Genomic DNA, 27,122 nt, shown 5'->3' on the forward strand with positions numbered 1-27,122 from the left:
ATGGCTACTTCAATGCCAGGTGAATATGGGATGAACTATAAAAGAATGTATAACAAAGGTGTTGTAAAGTTCTCTTATGGGAAGACAAGTTATGGTTAATCTTGAAAACATGTATGTGATGGATTGAGGCTGCTTGGTGATATATAGGATAGAATTACTTTCCGTCTTTGTAATCTCCAGGAAGATTGAGTATGATGCACACTGTAATCTGGTTTAGTGCTTACTCAATAAAAAAATGTTTTTTTTTCTTTTATGTATCTTGTGAAGAGGATTTTCTGCCTTGACAAGATGTTTTTAATTTGCCCAACCTTTGTAATAAAGGGGAAAACCCCAGTAATTTTCAAGCTTGATGGGTGCCTTGTACTGCTAATGCAAAAAAAAAAAAAAAAAAAAATCCTGAAAGAGAGAGCTCTTTATATAGCATATCATTTTATAGATTGAGTTTCTGAATATGACAGACAACCCAAGAGGCAGTCCTCCTCCTCCAAAATTTAGAGCTCCTCCATTTTCAGGTTGCTCACCTGGCTACTGATTCTCTCAAGTCAAAAATCTGTAAATATAGGATAGGAAGCCTAATCACTTAAAAAAAAACTATTTGGACCCATTATGCTAGGGATTGAGGATGTAATGATTCACAAGATAAAATTGTTCTCATGGAGTTTACAGTCTAGTTAAAAAGCTCGACAAGCAGTTGAAATTCAGTGAGATTAAGTGGTATGATCAAGGAATTACAAAGTGCTCTGGTAAAATAAAGGAGGGATATTTAACACAGTCTTTGACAGTTAGAGGAGGCTTCCTGGGAGAAGGCTGTCTCAGCTGAGACCTGAAGAATGACTAAGAGTTAGCATTAGAAAAAGCAGGGCTGAGGTGGAAAAGGGTGTACTAGGCAGAGGGACTAGCATGTGCTAAATTCAGAATATGAGGAAGGAAATAAATATATTTGGAGCTGTAAGCAGTTTAGTATGATTACAGCATGAAGTATAACTGCATAGGAATAAGGGTAGTTAGTAACAAGAGATGAGACTTAGACTTGCATGCCTTGTTAAGACTTTTGAACTTAGCAGGCAATGGGAAGCCTGAAGGCAAGGCACAGGGTGGCATCAGAGTGGTGCTTTATTTAGAAAGATCAGTGACGCTGCAATATGAAAGCTAGTTTGAAAGGGGAAAAGATTGGATTCAGGGCGACTTGTTAGGATGGAGTGGTCCAGGTAAGAGATGAGAGTGATTCCTCCTACGGAAGTGACATGGGGATGGAGAGTAATGGTGTATTCCAGGGATATTTAGGAGGTACAATTTATAAAACATTGATTAGATGTAGAGAATGAGGCAGAGGGAGAAAGTATAGTGCCCACTGACACATTCTTTCCCAAATCTCAGTGTTGAAAATCCTGCTTTTAAAAAATTGAACTCATTTTAGCGTATACCCTGAGCTACCCATGCGTATATGAAACACAAATGATATCTGGCAATGGGATGGGCTTCCCATTTTCCAGAGCAGCATGGGGTGAGGTCTCATGTTCAAATTCTCTTTCACCCAAGAGACCACAATTAAATGCATCCTACTTGGTATCACATTTCAGAGCAGTTTACCCTTTGCCATCTCAAACTCAAACTGATTTATATGTATCATCTTTGAGAGAGATGAATCTCCTTGTCACCATCACAGATGCCTAAAGACAGCCTAAGGCAGAATACATTATCAAGTAAACAGTAAGAAATACAAATATTTACCCAAAGTAGCCATAGCTAACATTCTACTGATTGTTATAAATGTAACAACTGTGGTGAGAGAGTTTAGAAATTGGTAAGAATGTTAAAATCATAATATAAAGTGAAACCTTGTAATTTTACATTTTTATTTAATGTATTTGGCCATGTAGAGCAAAATTCATTGTATCCATCATGGTAGGGAGGTGGAGTAAATGTTTAATGAACCTCAAAATTATTCTCAATTAACCAAGATATTCGGACACCATTATTATTCACTGTCATTTCATCCACAGTTCTGAGCACATCTTGCATAAAGTAGGCATCAACACATTTCTTAAAGAAATGTATAACATATGCCTTAGCAATTACCAAAAATAATATAAAACTTATGCAATTAAGTGTACATAAAACCAAAACTAGACATAGCATATCTTAATTCATTTAATAATTCAATAGGCATTTTAGAATATTTTGAGAGTTTAGGGTCATCGTAGTTAATATGGATGATTATTGACTAATATTTTGGTTAGAAATGAAAAGATGTTAAGTAATTCTATCCTTGGCACAGGACAGGCCCTGGAGGATTAGTTTTTTTAGTAAATCACTGTCATCACCATCCTTAGTTGTTACTTCTCTTTCATGGTTGCCGAGGTGCTAAAATTACACTTATTTGACTATCCTAATGGTTTGGCTTCAATAAAAATAAATATTTCTTGGTGCTTTGTGTTTCAAGGCATACTCAATCCAGGGCTAAAAAAGTGCCCTATTAAATAATAAGTATTTTCAACACATGAAACACTGTAATACTTATCACCCAACCTCAAGTGATTCAAGAGTTTTGAGACGTGACACTCTATGATATGGAATAAGAATTAATGTTGTTACTAGGATTACTTTATTCTGTATTTTCTTCCATGCCAAAATAAATGATATTAAAATGATACACATTTATGCAAACTTGGCTTTGCAAAAAGAAACACTTAAATAGTGATATACCTGTTCAATTATAAATATTATATACTTAATAGAATCATCACTGTAGACTGTTCACAGGTTTTCTTTTTATTGCTTTAACAAGGATAGCTCAAAAATTAAGGCTATATAAAAGATTGTAAATAAAATAGCAAATTTGGTAATGGCTTCTTTATCAGTCAGAGTCTTGTCAGAATTTAATGTCTCAAGAGATTGCTTAGAGAGGAATAGTCAGGGTTAAAGGAACTAATAAGAGATGTGGAGGTTCCCAGAAACTAACCACAATAGGAAGCCATTACCACCCTTAGGCCTGAAGGGGCAAGGGGAGAGAATGGTGTTACTGGAGTATAGAGCGAGTTTGGAGCTATAGAAGAGGGGCCGTACTACAAAAACTGTGACCATAGAAGAACCACAATGAAACAGAGCCAGGGAGTATGAATGGGGTTAAATATAAGGACCTCTCCTCTCTGGCCTTTTTTGTATCCCTCCCTCTCTTCCACCCTTCCAGTCTCCTCCTGGTGTCAATTAACTAGAAGTAAGACATAAATAGAAGCCAGCCAGCAAGAGAGCTCCAGTAATGCTGTTAGTAGAGATAAGCCTTCCAAGAACACAGAGCAGGTCAGAAAAGAGTAGAAAATGGATCTGGGGAAAAAGGGATAAGGGTAAACAGAGAATAAATATCACAGCTTCAGAAGATGGAGCATCTTTTTTCTTGAACAGATCTTGACTTCAAACAGATTTTTAAAAGCAAACTCTGCCAACTTTGTTTTTAATGCACTACTCAGATATCTTGGGATGTTTTTGAAGTCTTGAAACTGTGAAACTAAGATTGGCCAGTTTGAAACACACAATGTGAGAACAACAACAATACTTCCAAGTGGGGAGAAACTTTAGCTAAATTAGCACTTTTCATGGTGGACAAGATCCACCTTGCTTAGAAACCAGGCAGTGTATAAAGTATCTGGAGATTATTTAGTGTTTTAGTGTTCTTTCCTATTTTTCTATAAAAATGTACAAATTCTCTCAGTTTATCATTCATTTTGAAAAATAGAAGTATTCTTATGAGGAAGGAGCAGTGCAAGTATACTGATAAAATGGCAACTAATGTTCATCATCTCTATTGTGAGAGAAAAATCTTGTACAGAAGGGTTGGTGCCAAATTGGAGGGTACATGCCCTGTCTACAGGGGGCAGCCACTAATCAATGATACTGATAATTATTATCATTTATCAAGTGCTTAATATGTACTAAGCTCTCTCTGTTTATTATCTCATTTAATCCTAATAACAAGTGTGTGACCTAGATATCATTATCTACCTTTTGCAGGTGAGGAAACTAAGTCTCAGAGATGGAGTGACCCAAAGTCAGTGTTCTCTGTGGAGGAATGTGAGTTTAGTTTTGTCAGATTTCATGAATTTTCAAAAGAAGCGTGGAACCTAAATGTTAATGTGAAAGTTCTCCATGTTTAAATGTACATTAATTTTTTTATTGCGTTTTGGTCAAAGAAAACAAATCTACAGATCTGATACAGTTCATAGGCCATTGTGTTTAAGCTATCCATTCAGATGATAAAATTGTGGTCACCAGAGTCTTTATAAACTCTATCCAAAGGTGTGAGTAATCTGAAAATTTCTGGTTTTTTGGAAGGGAACTATTTGGGGCAGGGGAGTCTTTTGGTACCTGCCAAATCATAGGGAAGCAACTTATTATTTGTCGTTTCTGAGCACTTAGGGGAGAGGAAGTTATTTCAAGGGAGAAGTCTCTGGAAATATCTTTGGGCTTCATGTAACTACTGCTCTCCCAATACTCTAGAGTGGTACAGCTCTCTACTCCATTCATTCAGGACAACAATATAACAACACATAACCCTGTGTTTCACAACAGCCAACAATTTACCTGGTTCACTTAATTTGCTGCATAACCACATTATTATATTAACAAAAGCAAAAAGAAGGTTCTTTTCAATTCATGTTAATTCCTTTTATCCACTTTCCCCACTGATGCTGTAATCACTGGAAGCAGTTTTGCCATACAGTAAAGAATTTCAGGGCCCCTGGTATTAGGATCATATTGGTAGCTGGTAATTTCTTCCTCTATAATTTATTCTTTTCATTAAGTTTTCTGTAAGTGCATAGTATAGAGCCATAGTCTATAGCCCTGGTGGTGAATTTACATTGAAAATGATAAACGTATATGAGAATAGAGGGTACATATGCAATTGTGAGCACAAAACCATTACAATCCATTGCAATGGGCATGGGGCATAAAAAATAGAAGGCTTGGTTTGAACAGCTAAGTACAATGAGTCTGAAATTGTAGCAAGGCCTCAGTTATTTTAGAAGAAAGGTGGCTTTAAATATATTCTTTGCTAGTTCATGCAGGCCATTTTTTCCTACCCTCTCTGCTATAGCAAAGAGAACAGTAAATATAAAATGAAAAATATGGATCAGATTTTGACTCTAACTCCAATGCATAATTCTACATACTATTATTTTAAAAATGGAAATGCTTCTATTTTACCCATGAAAAGTGCCACTGTGTTTGGCAAAAACTGCGTTTTATAATATTGTTGAAGAAGCTTTCACATTTATTCATGAAACCACCTAATTCTGGGGAAATTTGGGGACAGAGAAAAGCCCAATTAACTGAAAATAATGGGGAAGGATTATGGAAGAAGCAAAAGATAAGGATAATTGGAATCCATATATAGTCCTTCTCATTTAAATGCTTAATTTCAATTTATTCTCCCTTCAAATCATTTACCAAAACAGCTCACGCACAAAACAACAGGTTTGAATTTAAACCCTTTACCATCTAATTTGCATGTGAATACCCTAGTAAAGATAATTTTTATAATTTAATGAGCGTTTTATATATACTAGGCTATATACACATACCTCAATTCTCACGACAATCTGCAAACTGGAATTACCACCAGGAAACTGAGGTGCAGTGAGGTAAAGTGGCTGAAGCAAAGCCAGACTTGAATTTAAACCATGTTTTTCTGACTCCAGAACCAATGCTATCTTGTCTCACTGAGTAATAGGAAAAGATACCAGGAGTCTTGATAATTTAGAAACTGGATGCCAAACCTTGGAAAAGGATAGTTATCTTTAATGTTATCTTTTCCCACTTATATATATATTTTTTCTTTATTACCCACTTTGGAGGAATCTTTCACAGTGGTGTAAAAGTTTATTCCATGGGATTTAAGGCTGTACACACTGTCAAATGAATGATGTCATTTGTATAAATAAGCTACAAGTGTCTTTATACAAATCAGTTAAATTGTATATTGCAACACATTTTAAATAATTCTTTGTAAGAAAATAGACTTAAGTATCATGCCAAATGATAAAATTTATTCACAGTACACTTGAGGTCACTCAGATTTGTATTCTATTAGTTAACTTATTTAGCGTATATTTAAGGTATATCTATGATATACTAGACACTGTTAAGCACTTTGGGACTAAAAAGTTGAGTCCCTGACCTCAAGGAGCTTACAGGAGAAATGAAACCAATACAGGTAACTATAAGAGAAGGTACTTCAGTATGTAGTAAGTGCCTAATCTAAGTATGATATACCCACTGAGTATGTGGAGTGGAAAGGTGATTATTATTTACTTGAGTAAACATGGAATATTTTAAAAATAGAAAATTCCAATGTGATTTCATTAAGGCTGAGGAAAGGAAATAAACTATATAGTAACATCCAAAGGAGAAACATGACCAACCCAGCAATCCAACAAAATGAATGGAGGAAAGAGATTATACTACTTTCTTCTCTTTTTGATTCAAAGGAGGAAATAAAAGTTACAACTTAATATAGAAAGCTTTTAAATAAGTGCTTATGTTTCAGGCACTGAACTAGGCACTTTATATTCGTTAGTTACCTCACTTAATTCCCACAACAGCTCTGGGAAGAAGACACTATTATTATCTCCCTTCTAATGTTGGGGGGAGGGGGGCGGAATTGAGACCTAAAGTCAAGTCTGATTTAACTTCAAAGGCTGATGTAATACAACCATCAATAATTTCCTTGTGTAAGTGGGAATAACAGTATAAAGAGAGAGGCTGTATGTTGTGCTCAAAGAACACAGAATCAGCCTGGCTGGGTTCCACACTCTGGCTTTGCAAATTATAATCCAGGGTGTCACTCTAGGAAAGTTACTTAATCTATCCAAACCTCCATATCTATCTCTACCTAAGCCTCATATTTTTAACTGGAATTATATGTTCACTTCATAGCATAATGATTTACTTTAAATGTAAAGCATAGTGACATATAGTAGTTTTTTAACATATGTAGAGAATTTGTGATATAGTGACTAACAAAATGAATTGACTCATGTATTTCTGCCTGTCTCCAGAAGGAGGTAATGAAGACAGAATCTCCTCCTTACCCCCATCATAAGGAAATTGATATCAAAGGCTTTATAGAGAGAGAAATATTGAGGTGATTGCAAATGTTTGCAGATAAGCACAGAGAGAGGAACAAAATTCTGAAAATATCTGTGTAGTGATGTCAATCTATATTTTGTGATATCTTCATGTATAAAACAAGTCAATATGTGACAGGGAGCAATGAAGCTCACCTCCAAGAACCTGAAAGTAACTTAGAATTAAAATGTGAAATCAGCATATAGAAAATACAGAAGAGATGCAGAATCACTTTTAAGAGAAAAAAATGGCTTCCATAGCAGCAGGAGTTGATATATAATCCAAAAGAAAGTATTACTGTAAGTTACAAGAAAGTCTGCATCAATCAAAAGGAGCAATTGGTCAGGCACAGATGCATGGGAAATAGGGAGACATAGAGTGACATTGCTTACCCAAGCACTGTCCCAGGCTGATTAAAACATCCAGTCTCCATGGAATGTATATCCATATGGCAGATATGACTACCTGATGGCTCTTAAACAAATCTGTCCTATATAGACATTTAGGCTTTTTCCAGTATTTTGCTATTACAAACAGTACTGTAATGAACATCTTGTTACATTATTCTTTTTGCACGCATACAAGTATATAATCTGGGATTAATGATAAATACTTTGAAAATTAAGTGAGCATTAGGTCCTTTCCACATGTTTGGTACTATGCTATTAAGAGAATGTCCATGCTTTCAAAGAATTTCTCATATCATTGGAGAGTTAAATCTAACATATATGACCAATATAAGTCACCATGTAAAGAAGTACCAAATTGTCAGATTGTCAGATTAGTGCTCTGGGGATTCAGAGGTCCCTGAAGGGTGAGGAAAGCTTTGTAGAAGCTCTCTTAAGCTCCAAAACTAAGATAGACCTTTGCCTAGATATTAGAAGCTCCCAGTATTGTAAGCTTCCTGTAAAATTTCATAATGAAATTCTGCTCCAGTTAGCTAACTTCTGTAATTTTCCAAGTATAACAATAAAAATATATATTTTTTAATAACCAAAGGAAGAAAATGTAACGAGCTTGACTGTGAGTTGAATATGAAGTACCAGACTTGGATGCTAGAGATTGAATTTCTTTAGGCAGTCTTCACGTCTCCAAATCCTTCCAAACATCTTTCACGTAGAGAACCTTGATGAGCTTATCAAAAAGAAGGACAGAATGTAGACATTCTGTAACCTCTAAATGCCATAACAATAGCAACAGCATGTTCTACTATTACTTCTCTCTCTCCCTCACATACACACACACATAAACACACAGCTTAATTTAATCCTCACAACAAATTTATTTGTGGATAGATACCATTATTTTCCAATTTTTACTGAGGAAGAAACTGAGAATTTAGAGAAAGTAATTATTCAACTAGGAACTGCAGAGCCACTGGCCCCAAAATTTAACTACTATATTGCAATTTATTTTTTTGGTAAATTTGGGATAAAAGAAATAGGAGATACCTTGATCAATCAGGGAACAAAAGAATAAATCATTTCTCTCCCTCCTTTTATTTTCATTATGGAGATACCATGTGGTGAGAATTATTTTTGAGATTAGTATCTTTATTTCTATACAGTGTTACAAATAGGGATATTCAAGCTAGTTTTACTTTAGTATTCTAAAGTAGAAAGTAATATATCATGCTAGTTAAAAGCAGGGTCTCTGGAGAGAGACTACCCAGATTTTTAACATGACCCTACCATTTATTATCTGTGAAACCTTTGGCAACTGAACCCTTAGTTTCTTTGTTTGTAAATGGAAATAATAGTACTTACCTCATGTATGTGTGAGAATAAATACATCATGTATTTTGAGTAGTTACTATAATCCAATACATCATAGTAAGTACTCAAAAAGTGTTAGCTATTATCATTCTCACCCCAACTGTGCATTTCCAGGTAACAAATTTTCTTTGAATAGTCGTTCCAAAACTTGCGTGTGCATTAGTATTCTCTTGAGAGCTTGTTAAAGATTACTGGGCTGCACACCCAGGGTTACTGATTCAGTAGAGCTAGGGTAGGCCTGAAAACTTGTTTTTCTAGCAAGTTCCCACATGATGCTAATGCTGCTCGTCCAGGGATCACACTTTGAGAACCTGCTGCTTAGTTTACCGTGTTAATCAAAGCTAGGTCATAGCTTTGGCCTTAGTTTTGGCTGATATTCTTTTGGTCCTCCATCATCTAACCACAAGCTTCTCCCCTTAGAACAGTCAGACCTCTCAGATACAGGCCATCACGTGGACGGCTTCATGGTTACCAATGACTCACTGCATCAAGATAAAAGAACTGGAATTTGAAAGTAGAGAATAAGGGAATTCATCGAAATCTTAATCCTGATTATCTCTAGGTGGTGAGATTAGAAATGCTTTGAATTTCTTTTATATTTTTTTCTATTTTCAACACTGTTACACTGAAGTCCTATTAATTTTATAATCTGAAAGGATTTTTTTAAAGGACATAACCTACTTAAGAGATAAGTCAATAAGGTCAACTCCATGAGGAAGCTGAGGTGACTTTATCCATCTTCTACCAGTAAAACCTAGTAGCAAGTCACTCCGTTTGGAGTTTCCACCCTGAGACACTCATCTCTTGTGTCTTTCCCTTGTCTTGAACACAACTCTTGATGAGCTTATTCTAATACATACATAATTACAATATAGAAAACAACTCCCTCAAGATGTAGGCTGCTATTTCAATGATTCATTAAATTAATTTTCTTACTCTCTTTATTTTGAAAAAATCTACTTGTTATCCCTTTAATAAATTCAATCTTGAGTCTGTTATTTCAAGACAGTGTCTTCTCTTTTTGAGTTATAAGTACTCTGAGCATGTATCTAGTATGAGTGAGCTGCTAATAAAATGATGGCCCTGTTGCATTTCAACAAATTGTTCCTTATAAACTAAACTATGAAGACTTGGCTTTAATATATAAACCAAGTGGCACATGCTTTCCTACCACTAACATTTGTTTCTCTAATCCATTCCTGGGAATTCATTAGAGAACATTTGCTACAAAACTGAGCATTGAATGTATTTAGATATAAAAAGCTGTGGAAGCCCAATGTAATTGGTTGATTCATTTCAAAAAATATTTACTGAATATCTACTCTGTCCTTATCTCTGTAGTAGGTGATGTATGGTTACTTGGTGCATGATTTTTATATGCTTTCATTGGGAGATTTCTTGTGTTACAAACAATTTCATCTTCATGTACAAAGTAAATGGCAGAGATAGTAAGTACTCTAGGGGTTCAGGGGCATGAAATTTGAAGCCCTAGCTCTGTCATTTTTTATGTCTGACCATGAACAAATCCATTAACTACTTGGTGTCTCAGTTTCCTTATCTGTGAAAAAAATGAATACTGATAGTTCCTAGTTCATATGGTTGTTATGAAGATTAAATGACTCAATATATGTAAAATTCCTAGTTCTGAGTCTGGCATTTATTGGATGCTCAATAATTATAGATATGATTATTAGAGAGGAATAGAGATCTATCTTTAGCTTTCTGTCAAACTCTAAATGCCTGCTATTCTCACAGCTCCCTTTTGAAGCAAGTTATTTCTGTATATAGTTATGAGAGCTTATGCTGTCTGACTCTGCTTCCAACTGTACCTGGTAACATTATTCTTATTTATCAATGTCCTTATTTATAATTGTCCTTATTTTTTATAAGCAGGTGACTTGCGGTATGCACAAGGGATTTTCACTTGTTGGAACAGAAGCAATGTCCATATTTCAGGGCTCCCAGACCATTGTTCTTTTTTCTAGATTGAGTGACACTGCTGCTATCCTGGATTATACCTGTATATTCATTGGTGCTTTAGCCAGCACTTACCTTAACTCCTTGCCCAAAATGTTCAAAAATTTTACCTGCTGCCTATGATTTTGAATTTTTACTCTTTTTTAATTCATCAGGGGAAAAGAATCTCTTGCAGGGCCTGCATTGGCCATGATAGAACTCTCTTAGAATATTGGAACTAGTACAGAGTACTATGTACCTGCTCACGGGTTGCTCTAGGAGGGTTAAACAAGATACCTGAGATCTTAAATTTCAAGCTTATTTTACTTGCTTTAATAGACCACAAAAGGTAAATACAATTTCTCTGAGATTTTGACCCAATGACACTTGAAAATTGTAGCACATTGAAGTAAATTCTTTTCCCCTTTTTCAGTATTCTTGACTTTGATATAACAAGGATGTTTTATCTCTGTACTCTCTACCCTCCCCCAAGATCTTCTTAGGTTAGCTGTGTTAAGTATCATGATACTTACTGAGGCTGCTGCCTACCATGTAGCCCAACGAGTTGGAAGGCTAATTCTGAAACAGGAAGAAGAGTTGTTTAAATTCCAAATTGACTCTGGTTATTAGACTTTATAATTATGGTTTACAGGTCATTGGAAGATGGATACCAGCCCAAGATTGTTCCCCTTTTCTAGTTGTGATGGCTTAAGCCTTCCTATAGCAAACCCATTATGTTTCCAGCTTGCCACAGCATGTCTGATATGGAATATTAAAATTTTAGTATCTAATTTGTTTGCTAAATTTGCTGGGATAATTAAAAGGAGTATAACTTAAAATTTTGAGTGGAAAAAGTGGATTAAGGGAGAAAAAATACAAAAGAGTAAGAAAGGAGAGAGAAAACAAAAGTATGGGAAAAGAGACAAATAGAAGATAGAAAATAATATGGTAAAACTAAATATAAATATAGCAGAATCACAATAAATGTAAATGGAGTAAACTTGCTAGTTAAAAGACAAAGTTTGACCGAACAGAGTTTTCTTAAAACCCAACTGTATGGTATTTATCAGAAACACTGCTAAAACTTAAGGACACAAAAAATATGAAAGTAAAAAAACATTAAAAATATATGTATACCAGTAAGATACTAGCCCAAATAATGCTAGAGTGACAATATTAATATCAGCTAAAATAGGCTTTAATTAAAAGAAATTACTAAATATGAAGAGAGGCAATACATAGGAATAAAGGGTTAGTTCCTTACGGAGATTGAGCAATTCTAAACTTGAATGCACCTAATAACACAACTTCAATATAAAATAAAGGAAAAAAATGGAAAGAAGTGGAAAAATTCACCAAAATAGAGGCTGATTTTAATACACTTCTCTCAGTATTTTATAGTTCAGAGATTTTAAAAACAGTAAGATTATAGATTTTCTGTATTCCTGTATTTATTTTATATAAAAATAAGCAAGTTTAATCTAATTGATGTGTTTTCCTGTGTGTGAATATGAAAAAGACTGTGTATTAACTACAGAATACTCATTATTTTCAAGTCTGCATTGAAAATATTTGAGAATTCATCATGTTTTTGTCAAAAAGCAAGTTACTACAAATTTCAACGTATCATAAAGACCACATTGATGACCAAAACGCAATTAAATTAGAAATCAATAGCAGAAAACTGTGTAAAAATATATATCTAGAAATTGACAGGCACGCATGTAAATAAGTCATGATCGAAGAAGAGAGCATAATGGAAATTGAAAATATTTTCATTGAAGACTGTGAAATACTACATATCAAACTTGTGGAATGCAGCTAAAGTGGTATTTAGTTGAGCAGTTATAGTATTAAATGTTTATGAAATAGGCTAAAAATTAGTGAGTTAGGCATATAAAATAATTTAAAAGCAGAGCAACATGAGAAACCTAAATAAAAGGTAGAAAGAAAAAAACAGACAAAAATATGATAGGATGAGAAAAGCCCAATAGAAATTATAAATAAAATGGACAAACCTTTTGCAAGATTGAGCAAAATAAAAAAACACAGAGAGAGAAGGCAGTCATTATTAGGAATGAAAACTAGATATAAATACAAATGTAGGAGGGAATGTGAAAAATCTGAGATTACGATCAACTTTATATCTTATATATTTAAAAATCTAGGCCAAATTCCTAGGAAAACTTAAATTACCAAAATGGACTCGAGAAGAAATAGAGAACTTTAATAGTCCTATAGGTATTAATTAATGTGCATCAGTAAACTTATGCTATATTGCCTCCTCATCAAGAATGAAGAAAGAGCAAGTGTCCTGAGATGATGGCATGAGAAAGGCTAGAAGGAAAAGAGATAATGCTCTGAAGGTAGCACATGTGAATTTTAGATTTAAAAGGCTGGTCAGTTCCGGTTTATGATAAGGATCCAAGTTTGACAGAGTGGTAGGGGTAACATAGATGAGGACCCTGGAGATGAAGAGTTCAAGGGTGCTAGGATTTGGCATGGTCTTCTATAGAGCTGAAGTCACCCAAAATGATGGGAAGACTTGTACTAAAGGAGAGACTATAAGCCAGATGCTAAAATCTTTGAAGAATGAAAGGAAAGTTGGTTCAGCCAGATGGCTTTAATCTTGAAGGAACAAGTGTTTTTACATGAAGATAGAGGACTAATGGTTTAAAAGTGACATGGAGAATAAGTGAAGTGTCATTTTCATTTTCATTTTCAAATCCTGATGGTACATGGAAGTTGTGAGAAAATGAGCAGCTTTAACCTTAGAATGTTGCTGGGGAAACAAGAGTCAGATAAGTTAAGACACTGACAGCATCAGTGAAGAATGGGAATCTTGGACTTATAATTTAATCAATAATTTATGATCTGTGTAATTATAGCAGTCGTTTGCCCTGAAAAGAAGCTGTTTGGGGTCAGATTTTAGAAAGGGCATTCAACTGGAAGTTTAATTTTAGAGAGGAAAAGAAGTAAAACATTTGTTTTTCTTCCCCCTATATTCTGGCTATCATAGGATGGTTAGATGATAAGGAAAACTAGAAAAATATTCTTTATAACTCTATCACCGCACCCTCCACTTTCCTCCAGTTTAGAATGTTCTGAGGTCAGTTCCTTTCTTTATTGATTAAGCTTTCAGAAAATACCATTGGGCTTACTTAAGAGTTGGGATGGAGACCAGAAAAGGTGAAGGTAAGACCTTTGCTTTGCTGATAACTGCAAATATTCTTGTCTGGTTTTAAAGACTTGCTCTTCATCTCAAAGGATATGAATTCGTACTGTTCACTTCTACCATGGCAAAATCAGTTTGGGAACAAAGCTAATAACCCTGTGGATTTTGTTCATTTGTCTGGTTCTGGGAAGCCAAACTAGCACTATTCTGAGATCTGTACAAAAAAGACTTTGGACTTATTTTCTTTCCCTCTTAATAGTGATGATTATTTTTAGTTCTAGGATCCCTAGAAAGTGACACCCATCTGTTTTTCTCTTAAAGCTAGAGATATCTGAGCTAGGCACTATCCGTATTGAACTAACTTTTGAGAAATGGACTATATTTGTAAGAGTTGACTGCAGAAGAGTATTATCTTTGAATAACTATTCTCCCAACTTGCAACTTTCCCCAAAGAAACTGAGTTGAAGTTAAAGCTATTTGGCTTATGCCTGCTTTTTAAAAATATATCTCTAGGAGAATGACATGCCAAAATAACTGAACATTAATATCATGCAATCTGACATCAATCTAATGATATATTTCTTAGAGAATGAATTTGCCGACTTAGTAAAATTTGAAAAAACATTTTCATATGTTAAGCTCACAATGAGAGGATGTTATAAATGTCCCATATTATGTTGGAGCCTTACACAGTGGAGTCAAATAACTGAATATAACTTAGTTTGTTATCAAGTGGATAGGAAAATTTATCTTTGATGGTGCTTTCAGTTCTCAATAGCAGTCCCAAAAAATCATAAAAATGGAAATATCTTAAGTGCTGAATTTACATGACATTTTCCTGATTTTCATGATAGTTTAGAGAAATATTTTATCAAATAGAAATATCTATCTTCAGCCCTCTTTTTAGTTCCTTAAAAGAATCCTCCATGGTTGAAAAGCAACGTAGGTAGCAATATCATAAAACATGACAATTAATAATAGGATAAATCAGAAAGGAGAGGAGAACTCAAAGACACACAGGTTAGCTTTTCCCTAGTAGGCCCTGTTAGGAAACTAAATGCAAAAGAAAACAAACCCAAATGGATGTACGGTTTTTTCTTTATATTGTTTATATTATAAAGTGGAATGGATATCATCTGTAGAGTTGTCTGATTTTAGAGGATTGAGGGCTAGTTAATGATTTTTTTCTTTTATATCATTCCAAGGATTTGAATTTTTAAATGAGCTTTCTTGGCATAAAATAATGGAGGTAGATACTCATTAAAGAAAGAGCTTTCAGAGGCTTTCCAGGTTTAGGTGCGTTGTTTCAGGAGATGCTCTTTGTGAGGATGAAAACAGCAGCCCAAGAACATTACTCAGTTTTCTAAAATGGCAATATTAGAATGCATCTACTTATTATCTTACAAAGTTGTGGTCCATGACAGGCTAGTCCTGATTGGGACCATCTAATTAGATATTGCAATCCTAGCCTGAGAGTTTCCAGAGTTCTGGTGGTCAAAGAAGCACAAGTAGCACCAGTGAGTAGTGTTGATGGCTCATTTATGGAGTTGAATGATGTCTATTGGGTTAAAGTTGCCTGAGTATTCTTTTCCTCCTTTTATTGTGGCAAAAAAATCACATAACATAAAATTTATACTCTTAACTTTTTTTTTAACTGTTCAGTAAAGTAGTATCAAGTATATTTACATCGTTGTGAAACAGTTCTCCAAAACTTTTTCATCTTGCAAATCTGAAACTCTATACCCATTTAACAACGTCTCCTTTTTTTTTTACCTCTCTCCCCAGCCTCCAGCAACCACTATTCTTCTTTCTGTTTCTATGAATTCGACTACTTTAGATACTTCATATAAGTGGAATCGTACAGTATTTGTCTATTTCTGACTGGCTTATTTCACTTAGCATAATGTCCTCATGGTTTATCCATGTTGTAGCATGTGACAGGATTTCCTTCCTTTTCAAGACTGAATAATCTTCATTGTATGTATATACCACATTTTGTTTATTCATCTCTTGATGGATATTTTGGTTGCTTCCGCCTGTGGCCTATTGGGAATAGTGTTGCTATGAGGAGGGGTGTGCAAATGTCTCTTAGAAACCTTGCTTTAAATTCTATAGGATATATACCCAGAAGTGATATTGTTGTTCTCTTTGGATTACTATTTATATGGAATGTCTTTTTCCATCCTTTCACTTTCATCCTATGTGTGTCCTTAGATCTAAAATGAATCTTGTGTAGACAGCATATAGTTGGATACTGAGGTTTTTTTTAAGATTCAATGTGTGTCTTTTGATGGGAGAATTTAATCCATTTATAGTTAAAATAATTACTGATAAGGAGGGACTTTTGCCATTTTGTTGTTTTCTGTATGTCTTGTAGTCTTTTGTCTTTCGTTCATCTCTTGTTGTTTTTCCTTATGTTTCATTGATTTTATGTTGTGATATGCTATGATTCGCTTCTCATCTCACTTTGTGTATATTCTATAGATGTTTTATTTGTGTTCCCATTGCAATTACATAAGACATATTAAAATTGTAGCATTCTATTGTAAACTGATAACAACATAACTTCCATCATATACAAAACTTCTAATCATTTACAGCTCAAATCCTTCCATTTTATGTTATTGATTTCACAAATTACATCTTTAAATATTGTATACTCATTAGCATAGAATTGTAGGGTTCTTTTTATGCTTTTTTCATTTAAGTCTATGGACCAAAATTGCTATAGTACAGGTTGCTTTATTTGTCCGTGTATTTAACTTTACCAGATAACCTTTTATTTTTACACAGCTTGGTGTTGCTGTCTACCATCCTTTTGTTTTAACTTGAAGGACTCCCTGTAGCATTGCTTGCGGAGCAGGTCTAGTGGTAATGAACTCCCTCAGCTGTTGTTTATCTCAAACAGTCTTAATTTCTCCTTCATTTTTGAAGGACACTTTTTTCAGATACAGTGTTCCTGGTAACAGTTTTTTTTTCTTTCAGAACTTTGAATATATTATCCCACTCCCTTCTGGCCTGACATATTTCTACTGAGAAACCTGATGATAGTCTTATGGAAGCTCCCTTTTATGTGTCAAATTACTTTTCTCTTGCTTCTTTTAAGAGTCTTTCTTTGTCTTTGACTTTAGTCAGTTATTATAATGTGCCTCATTGTGATTCTCTTTGGATTTAACCTAGTTGGACTTCTCTGAGCTTCTTGAATCTATATATTAATTTCTTTCCTCAGATTTGGGAAGTTTTGGTCATAATTTCTTCAAATAAGCTCTCTGCTCCTTTCTCCCTTCTTCTTCGATTCTTGTTGTTCATATATTGATCTGCTTGATAGTGTCCCATAAGTCCTTTTGACTCTCTTTACTTTTCTTCATTCATTTTTTTCTTTTTGCTCCTCTGACTCAATGATTTCAGCTGTCTTCAAGTCCATTGATTCTTTTCTTCTGCCTGATCAAGTCTGCTGTTGAACCCTTCTAATGACTTTTTTAGCTCAGTTATTGTATTTTTCAATTTTAGAATTTGTTTGGTTCTCTTTTTATAGTTTCTATTTCTTTGTTGATATTCTCATTTTGTTCATGTATAGTTTTCCTGATTTCATTTAGCTGTCTATCTGTGTTCTCTTTTAGCTCATTGAGCATTGTTATGACAGTTATTTTAAATTCTTTGTCAGGTAGCTCATAGATCTGTTTTTCTTTAGGGTTTGTTTCTAACATTTTATTTTGTGCCTTTGGTTGTACCATGTTTCCTGGTTTCTTTGTATCCCTTTTAATTTTTTACTGGGATTTGGGCACTTAAAGAAACAACCACCTCTCCTAGTCTTATCGTACTGGCTTTGTGTAGGAGAAGACCTTCATCAATCAGCCTGGCTGAAGGTTCTAGGATTTCTCAAACCTTTTCTGATCTCTTGCACCCCCTGGCATCTGCCTGCAGAACTTCAACTCTAATGTATCACTCATCTCTGTTTTTAGCAATTTCTATACTCTGGCTCCAGTCCCATCAGTACTCTGAGTCAGATGAGACAGAAATCAGTCCCTTCAGCAGCTCCTAAACAAGCCAGAATGTTGGCCACATGGTCCACTCTTTTGTGTCCATCCCAAGGCAGGAGCTCCAGTATGAGGGCTTTCCTTCTGGTTGCTCTACACTATGCTATGTACAGGAAGGAGCACAAATGGTTGAGTCAAACATTGTGAATTTTCCTACCCCTTTTGCTGGAATTTATTCTTGGTTTTACAATGCTCTGGGTGTTGTATCTTCTCAGTTGGTCCTAGAGTTCTCAAAGAGTTATTCTGGTCTATATATTGTTGTTAAGTTGGTGTGTCTATGGGTGAAAGGTGCTGTAGCTTCCTAGTCTGCCATCTTGATGACATCACTCTGCTTGAGTTTCTTAAGTACTCTGAATGCCACTAATATTATTTCTATTTATAAGGTTATTTTAAACTTACAATCGAAACCAACCCCAGAATGAAAGAGGGACAGAGAAGCTAAAATTGTTACATGTTAACTGTGAGATCTTGGGGTTGGGGTGAGCTAACAAATGTTTGGCCTAATTATAATTAACTCTCCAACATTTGTGCTGGAGAGTTATTTCATTCCAAGGGTACTCTTAAATGTAAATAGAGGGGTTTGGCACTGAAGAAAAAGATGCCAGATCATATCTTTACTCTTGGCCTCAATACCATCCCTGAAGAGCCTCTTTCACTTATGAGATCCAAGTTATTAATAAATAAGAGGAATTCCTGTCGCCCATTTTCCTCTGGATTTGATTCTGCTCTCTGAATCTTAGCCCAAACTAGATACCAATCCAGCCCCTGGTAGGACTGCTCCAGAGAACATGGACGTTGGCCCACTAATATGTGGGAACTCTTGTAGTTTTTCCGCTGGGTTAAAGAGCTATTCTTGTAGCTGGTGCTGGTGGTGGTGGAAGGGTTACTCTTATATTGTACAAAGGAAGATCCTCAAGTAACTGCACTAATTGTATTTTCACCCTCATTCATCAAGTGGGTCTTTGAGCCAGATTTAGTAATAAGAGGAAGAAAAGCATTTTTGTTAAGGGTAGGGATGCGAGAGCCAATCTACCTGGGTTCAAATCTGTACTTTCCCATGTACTGGCTGTGTGATTTTAGGCAAGACGCATAACTTTTCTGTGACATCTGTAAAATAATAATACCTATCTCATATGGAAATTGTAAGAATTAAGTGAGTTAATACATGTAAAATAGTTCCAAAAGTGTCTGGAACATCATAGGCATGCATTTGCTATTATTAATAGAGATCTTTTTCAAAGAAAGGATGCTTAAGCACTTCCATCCTGAGGCCTCTGGCATACTGGTCTTATGGAATACCTTGCTATGGTCAGCTCTCATTTCTCTGATATTTATGATTTAAGGGTCTCTTCTGTTATTGGTTCAATGTATACAAACAACCTAATTTCTGTTTCCAGCAATATTACCTACCAATTCATGCTGAAAGTATAAAGTTTCTGTCATGAAATTGATGAGTGATACAGAATGGTTTGATCCAAAAGAAATGAGATTCCTTCCTTTATATCTTTTTTACCCTTCCATTTTACTGAGATAGAATATTGTACAGGAATGACCCTGGACTAAGGGCCTAGCTCCATCCCTTACTAGCTATGTCACTCTGAGTCAGCAACCTCTCTGAGTCACAGTCACTTCATTGATAAATGGCATTAAATCATCCCTGACTATTAGTAGGATTGCAGTTATCCAGGCAATCAGTTTGTGGAAAATGATATTAGTACATTACAAGGAAAGATGATTTTAGTGCACCCTTAATTTTACCCACATCACACAGCTATTCCACCACTACCCCTGCTACCATCGTGGCTGATTCTTTCTCTTCATTCATGTCATTTTCCCAGAAAATATTTCTCTGAACACTCAGTCTAAACTAGCCCACCATCATCATGCTTTATGGTATTATCCTGCTTATTGATTTTATATTACTTATCACAATCTGTAATTATCATTTTTACTAACTGATTTACCCATTTAATGGCTGTATCATTAGGGATGATGCTTTTTCCTCTGTGGCCATTATGCAGTAGATGGTGTGGTAGCATTTGGTGGAGTTCTGAGGGTAGTCGGGGAGTGAGATTTAACTTTTTATTTCCCAAAGGCAGAATGGCTACAGACTACATGAGTGTACCCCTTATGACATGTCTTCCACTCTGTCCTTTTGAAATCCTTTTCTCACCAGAACTCTTTTTCCCCCTTTTCCTTTCTCTTTAGATGCAAAAATGACCACTGGGAAGGGGAAAAATAAAGTAATGGCTCTAAGTGTAGAAAATTAGAAGATGTCATTTTCATTTTTTTTTCTGCTTTCCCATTTCAAGTCCTATGTGATGTGAATACTGGAGAGAGGGGACATCCTGCTTGTGGGCTTGTAGTTCTTTAGAAATAATGCAAGTGTTAAGACTAGTTATCCTAGCTGTAATAGGAAAATTAAATATTGCATCTTTCTTTAGGTTGGTTAATGGGATCTGTAGAACTCTGAAAACAAAAGGTTGGCAGTTTAAAGGAGCATATGTTCAGAGTAGAAACACAGACAGTGATCTTAACTCCTTTGAGGAAGTAACTGAATTTATTTGCCTTGAGACTTTTTGTGCCTGAGGTCAGTGAATTGATGAACTCTACATGCTCAGCCTCTCTCTCAGTGCTCTATCAAGTTCCTAAAAGATGTCTGCAAGGATGTCTTCCATTTGTGTTCTTCAAATGTATGGCTTGAATCAGAAGAAATTTCCCCATCTCCTTCAAATGTATCTCTTTTGTTAAAATCCAACAGAGAGAGAGACATCACTTATCTCTGTGGAAATGATATAGAAAGTAGGGATGTAAATTGATTTACAGTTGTGAAGCTCAACTTGGTCCCAGTAACTCAGCACCCATACACACACTGCAGCAAATTTCAGTCTTCTAATCCCATCACCACGCCCTGCTATGTATCAAGGGGCTAAATGATGCTATTTGACTACCTTAAAGCTGCTGCTGCTTTCCAGCTTTTGGTGTCTGTGGGGGTCTGGATGCCCTATACTATTCCTTCAGGATTTCAGTCGTTAAAGCAAGACTCCTCTTTCTCTTGGAGTTTGCAACCTTCATAAATTAAACAGGCCCAATTTGCTGCAGATCCTTTTTTCAGCTAATAGGTTCCTCCATGCTTCCTGTGTAAAATATTTCTTCAGCTAGTTCTTGCTTAAGCAGCTCCTCTAGAGCCCCTAGAGGTCTCTTGTACAAATTCTGTCATGGTAAATTAGGGATTTGAGTTGTTTCTTTCTTTTGATTTTTGTGAAGATCATAAATGTAGAGAATGTTGGCTAAAGTATTAATATTCCCTGAATCTGCTAGTCTCACCTTGAAGTGAGACTAGTTTTCTAGGGAATCAGTTTCAGATGCTTTTCTAATTATGTGATCTCTGGTTATCTGGTATAATTGATAGAAAGAATTGTCTTATTTCTGTCTACTTCAGCTCCTTGTATTATGCTGTCTCTGAGTTATTTGAAACAATAGGGGAAAGGACAATGGTTGGGGAAAAGATATGCCATGCATCTAAATGGATTACAATATATAAACCAAGGCTGGTAAAGTTTGCAGAATCTATACATTAGTGTATTAGAGGCATGACTTGAGGAAGAGAAAATAATAACTGGAATGGACTTTGCGAACAATAGGTCTATAGCGAGAAGATAAGCAGAAAAATGAGAAAACTTAAACCAGAGAACTCCAAGAGTGCTTTATCCTTACTACAACCCCACCTGTCAGAAATACTGCTAAAGAACTAGAACCTAATAATTACAAAGATAGGCTTTGAAGTCAGGCAGACTTAGGTGTGAGACCTTGTTCTGCTACATTACCCGTGTGACCTAGGGTCTGTCACTGTACTTTACCTGTGAAATGGACACTTAATAGTAGTACTATTCCACAGGATTGTTGTGAGAAGTAAATTTAATAATGCATGTAAAGTGTTTCACAGAGTACCTGGCATATATTAAACATGATTAAAAGATAACTGTTATTGTTACTATTATAAGCAGACAAGACATGTAGAATTAAGATATTATGTTTTTACTCACTAAGAAGTAGTTAAAAGTGGTGCTATCACTTACATACCTGTTCAATCTTGGGCAAATTAACAAAAATCTATGCATCTCAGTTTCCTCAAGTATCAAATGGGCATAAAGATGGTACCTACCACATAAAATTTTAAGGTTAAATGAGATAATGTAGTAAAAGCTAAGGGTCTGGTACCATTGAATGCTGAATAAATGTTAGAGTTTATTTTATTCCTCATCTGACCCCAGAAATCACCAACCTGTGATTTCAAAATAGAAGTCTTCATTTATTCCATTCTCAAACATTGATTAAGTACCTACTATGTGCCAGACACTATTCTTAGGACTATAGATATATTAACAAATAAGGCAAAAGAATATTGCTAACTTTTTGTGCTTTTATTCTTTTGGAGGCTGCTAAACACAATAAATAAGTATCTTGTATAGTATATTAGAAAGTGATAAGTCCTATGGAAAAAAAATGAATAGGAAAAGGAATTAGGAGTGCCAGGGGGGAGAGAGGTAAGTGGTTACAATATCAATTAGACAATCAGGGTAGGTCTATCTGAAAAAGTGTCATTTAAGCAAAAATTTAAAAGAGATGAGGAAGAGAGCCATGTGGCTATCGGAGGAAAGTGTGTTCCTGGCAGAGGGGACATCCAGGAAAACTCTGAGACAACAGTGTACCTGGTGTGTTAAATGAATAGTGAAGTTTTCAGTGTGCCTAAAGTAGAATGAACAAAGAGAAGTGATGTAGGAGATGATATCAAAGAGGTTCAGGAACCCAGATCATGTAGGGCCTTGTATATCACTGTGTGAAATTTGGATTTTACTCTCAGTGAGATCAGAAGTCATTGGAGAGATTTGAGCAGAGAAGTGATGTGAGCTGACTTATCTTTTAAATGGATCACTGTGGCTGCAATATGTAGAGTAGATCATGGGGGGATGATAAAGGTGGAAATAAGGTAGTCGGTTAGGGAGCTATTAAGTAATCCAAGAGAAATTATGGTTGCTTGTACTAAAGTGGTACAGGTGGAAGTGGTGAGACCTGGTCAGATTCTGCATATTTTGAAAGTAGGGCTGGCAGGATTGGCTGACTGATGGGATCTAGGGTGTGAAAGAAAGAAGAGCCAAGTGTAATGCCAAAGTTTTTGGCTTGAATGGTTTTGCCATTAATTGAGTGTGGCAGATAGATTCTAAGACGACCCCATATGGTTTGGGTCTACTGGTATTTAAACCTTTGTGTGATCACCTCCTCTTGAGTGTACAAGGGACCAGTAACTTGTTTCTCACCAACAGAATATGGCAAAAATGATGGGAAGTCACTTCCATGATTACATTATATAAGATGGTCACTTTCATACTGCTAGCAGACTCTTTCCCTTGATGGTGTTGATGGAGCAAGTAAATGTATTAGAGAGGTCCATGTGGCAAAGAACTGAGTATGGCTTCAGGTGGATAGCCAGCCAGTATCTGAATCCTGCAAACAAACGCACGAGCTTGGGAGTGGATACTTCTCTCATCACGCTTTCAGATGAGAACCCAAACGTGGCTGACACCTGGATTTTGCAGCCTTTTGAAAGACTCTGAAAGCAGAAGACCCAGCTAAGCCATGCTCTGACCCAAAGAAACTGTAAAATAATAAATGTGTGTTATATTAAGCCAGTAACTATACTGCAAATTTTTATGCATCGATATATAACTAATACACTGAAAAAAGAAAGACTGGTGTTGAAGCAGGTTTTTGAATGTGAAGATCAGAATTGCATATTGAATGTGTAGGATTTGAGATGTCTGTTAAACATTGTGGGTAGATTGTTGGATGTGTAAGTATGGATTTCAGGGGAGAAATCTTAAAAAGGGGATATAAATTTGGCAATCAACAACATATAGACAGAATTTGAGAACATGAAGATAGATGAGATCACCTTACAAGTGAATGCAGAGAAAGAAGCAGTCCAGGGACTGAGCCCTGGGACACCCTGAAGTTAATAAGGTGGAGAGAAGAGGAAGAAGTAGAAAAAGTTGACTTGAAATGGTTAGTGAGGTAGGAGGAAATCTAGGATTGTATGGTACCCTGGAAACCAATTTTTTTAAAAATACAGTGTTTCCAGGAGAAAGGAGTGATGTATGGTGTATTGTGTTACTGTTACGTAAAAAAGATGAAGGCTCAGAATTGACTGTTCGAATTAGCAACGTGGAAATCTTTGAAATAAGTTGTCTAGGTAAAAGCCTAGATGGAGTGAATTCAACAACAAATGAATAAAGAGAAATTGGTGATAGTGTAAAAAGCTCTTCTGAAGAGTATTGCTATTCAGAGGAAGCAGAGAAATGGGGCAGTTAGCTGGTAAAGAGTAGTGAAGTCCAGAGAAGTTTGGGTTTTTTCCCTATATAGAAAAAATGCGAATGATTCAGCAGGGAGGGAAAATACGTGGTATAGTAGAGGGGGGAAAATGCTGAAATAGTGTCTTTGAGTACACAAGATGGGATGGAATCTAATGCATAAGGGAATTGATTGACTTTAGTCAGGAATATGGACAAGTCATTCATTATAATAGAAGAGAAAGAGTATATGGTTTTAGATGCAGAGATGCTGGTAGATGTGGGTGTTTTAGAAAATTCTCTTCTGATTGTTTCTGTCTTTTCAGTGAAGTAGGAAGCAAAGGCATCAGCTGAGAGTGAGGATGAGGAAAAAAGTGCTAAAGATTTTAGGAAAGAAAAATTGTGGAACAATAATTAAGGAAGATGGGAGAATAAATGGCTTAGAAAAATAAGAGAGAACTTCAGGGCAGCATTAAGGGCCCACTTGCAGTTTGTGGCCATGTATTAGTTGGCATGTATTTTTCTCCAGACATGTTAAGCTCCATGGGTACAAGCATAGAATAGATGAAGGATTTGAACTTAAATAAAATACTATGAACTTACAGACACCACCGGTCCACATTAAGAGGAAATTTTTTTCTATTATTCCTCTCCATGGATGTTCTCAAGGACTTCATGCATTTACTCCTCCTAGTCTGTTGATTGGTTTTCTCAACACTCTTCAGCTTCCAGAATCTTTGGAGGCCAATCTCCACAAATGCTGCCGTCTCTATAGTCCATTCTGCTAGTCACAGTTGTCTTAAGTATTGCCTTACTACTGGTTTCAGAGCATGAAAGTAGTCTATAAAATCTGGAAAATGCTGGCAGGATAAAAAGTCCCTGCTTACCATTAGATAGAAATGTCATCACCTCAACATCTAAAAGATCCAGATGCCCCATTCACTGTTACTCACGTCTGATATTTAAACGACACCTTTGTGGCTATTTAAATTATGAGGGAGTAAGCTTTTCTTTTACTATCATGTTTATTCAGTGATACCCATCTGCAAAATTGCTCACTCTCTGTTGGAGAAGGTTGTGATAACTTTTTCCAAAGAACACATCTATACATTTATGAGTCAGTATCCATGGTGCCTGCATAGCAGGGTCTGGAGTGAGTCTGGCAATAGTTATGCACTATGTACAGAACCAGACCTCCCTTCCAATGATTTAAGCCCCTATATTGAGTTTGGTCATCAGTTAAGGCTTCTTCCCTTTCAGGCTCCAGTTTTCTGCCAGGTTATATTGGCTGGGGTTACTTCAGTTCATCAGACATGGTTTAATAACTTTGACACTCTCTGGGAAGGGATGGAGGGTTTTCCAATCCTCTTCCTAGGAGCCTCTTGAACCCTATGAAAATCTATGAATAAAAGTAGATATTTGTGGTAGGAATTTTGCTTCATCCATCAAAAGCATTATAGCTCAAAGCCCTGACTAAGCCTGAAATATCTATGTCTTTAGTCACTACAAGTATTAGATTAAAGCTTATTTTTGTGTAACTGAAAGAGGCCACTTATATGTTTTCTCCTCAAATTAAAGGGACAGCCTATCCTAGTGGTAAATTCCTGTTTCTGTACCACAATGCAGAGACTACCTTTAATCACTAAAATGGCAGTTTTTCATATTGAAAAATTGTGCAATCCAGACTCAACCAGGAACCCCATTACATTATTATTATTGCTCAGTTGTAATAGTAAACCCTTATTTTGTATAGCACAGTATGTTATCGATTGGTGAAACATTTTAAAATACTGATTCCTTGACCTCATCCCATACCTACTGGATCAGAATATCTGGAGATGAGTCCAAGGAATCTAATTTTATTCAGATTCCAGAGTGATTCTGATATGCATCCAATTTTGGGACTCCCATTTTTATGCTTTTCAAAGTAAGTTCATGTATTTCCTTTCTCTCTCCCTCCTTTGTTCCTCTCTCTTTCCTTTTCCTGTGCAATCTAATTCATCATATTTTAGAAGCTTGACCTTTATAAAACCACTCTTCTCAAAGGCTCAAGTAACATTAAAAAATAACTTTACTGAGATATAATACACATGCTATAAATTTCACTTTTAAAAAATGTACAAATTCGATGGATTTTTAGAAGATTCACAAGGTTGTCAACCATCATTAGTATCTTATTTCAGGATATTTTCATCACTCCATAAATGAAACCCAATACACAGTAAAAGTCACTATTCATCTTCCTGCCCATGGCCCCCACCCTTGGCAACCACTAATCTGCTTTCTGTCTCTATGGATTTGACTATTCTGGACACTTCATATAAAGGTAATCATACAATATGTGACTTTTTGCGGCTGGATTTTTTCACACCATGAAAATATAACATGTTTTCAAGGTTCATCCATGATGTAGCATATGTTAGTACTTCATTCCTCTTCATTCCATTTTATGCTTGAATAATATTCCATTGTATGGATACATGATATTTTATCCATCGTCAGTTGATGAACATTTGGATGGTTTCCACTATTTTTGCTGTTATGAATAATGCTGCTACAAATATTCATGTACACATTTTTATATGGATATGTGTTTCTGAATTTCTTGATTTTAAAGTGGAAATTATTGGGTCATATGGTAATGCTTTTGAAGGAATTTTTGAAGGAAGTGCTAAACCAGTTTTAAATGTGGCTGTAACATTTTACA

This window comes from Equus caballus, chromosome X (assembly GCF_041296265.1).
Source record: "Equus caballus isolate H_3958 breed thoroughbred chromosome X, TB-T2T, whole genome shotgun sequence".
Taxonomy (NCBI): Eukaryota; Metazoa; Chordata; class Mammalia; order Perissodactyla; family Equidae; genus Equus; species Equus caballus.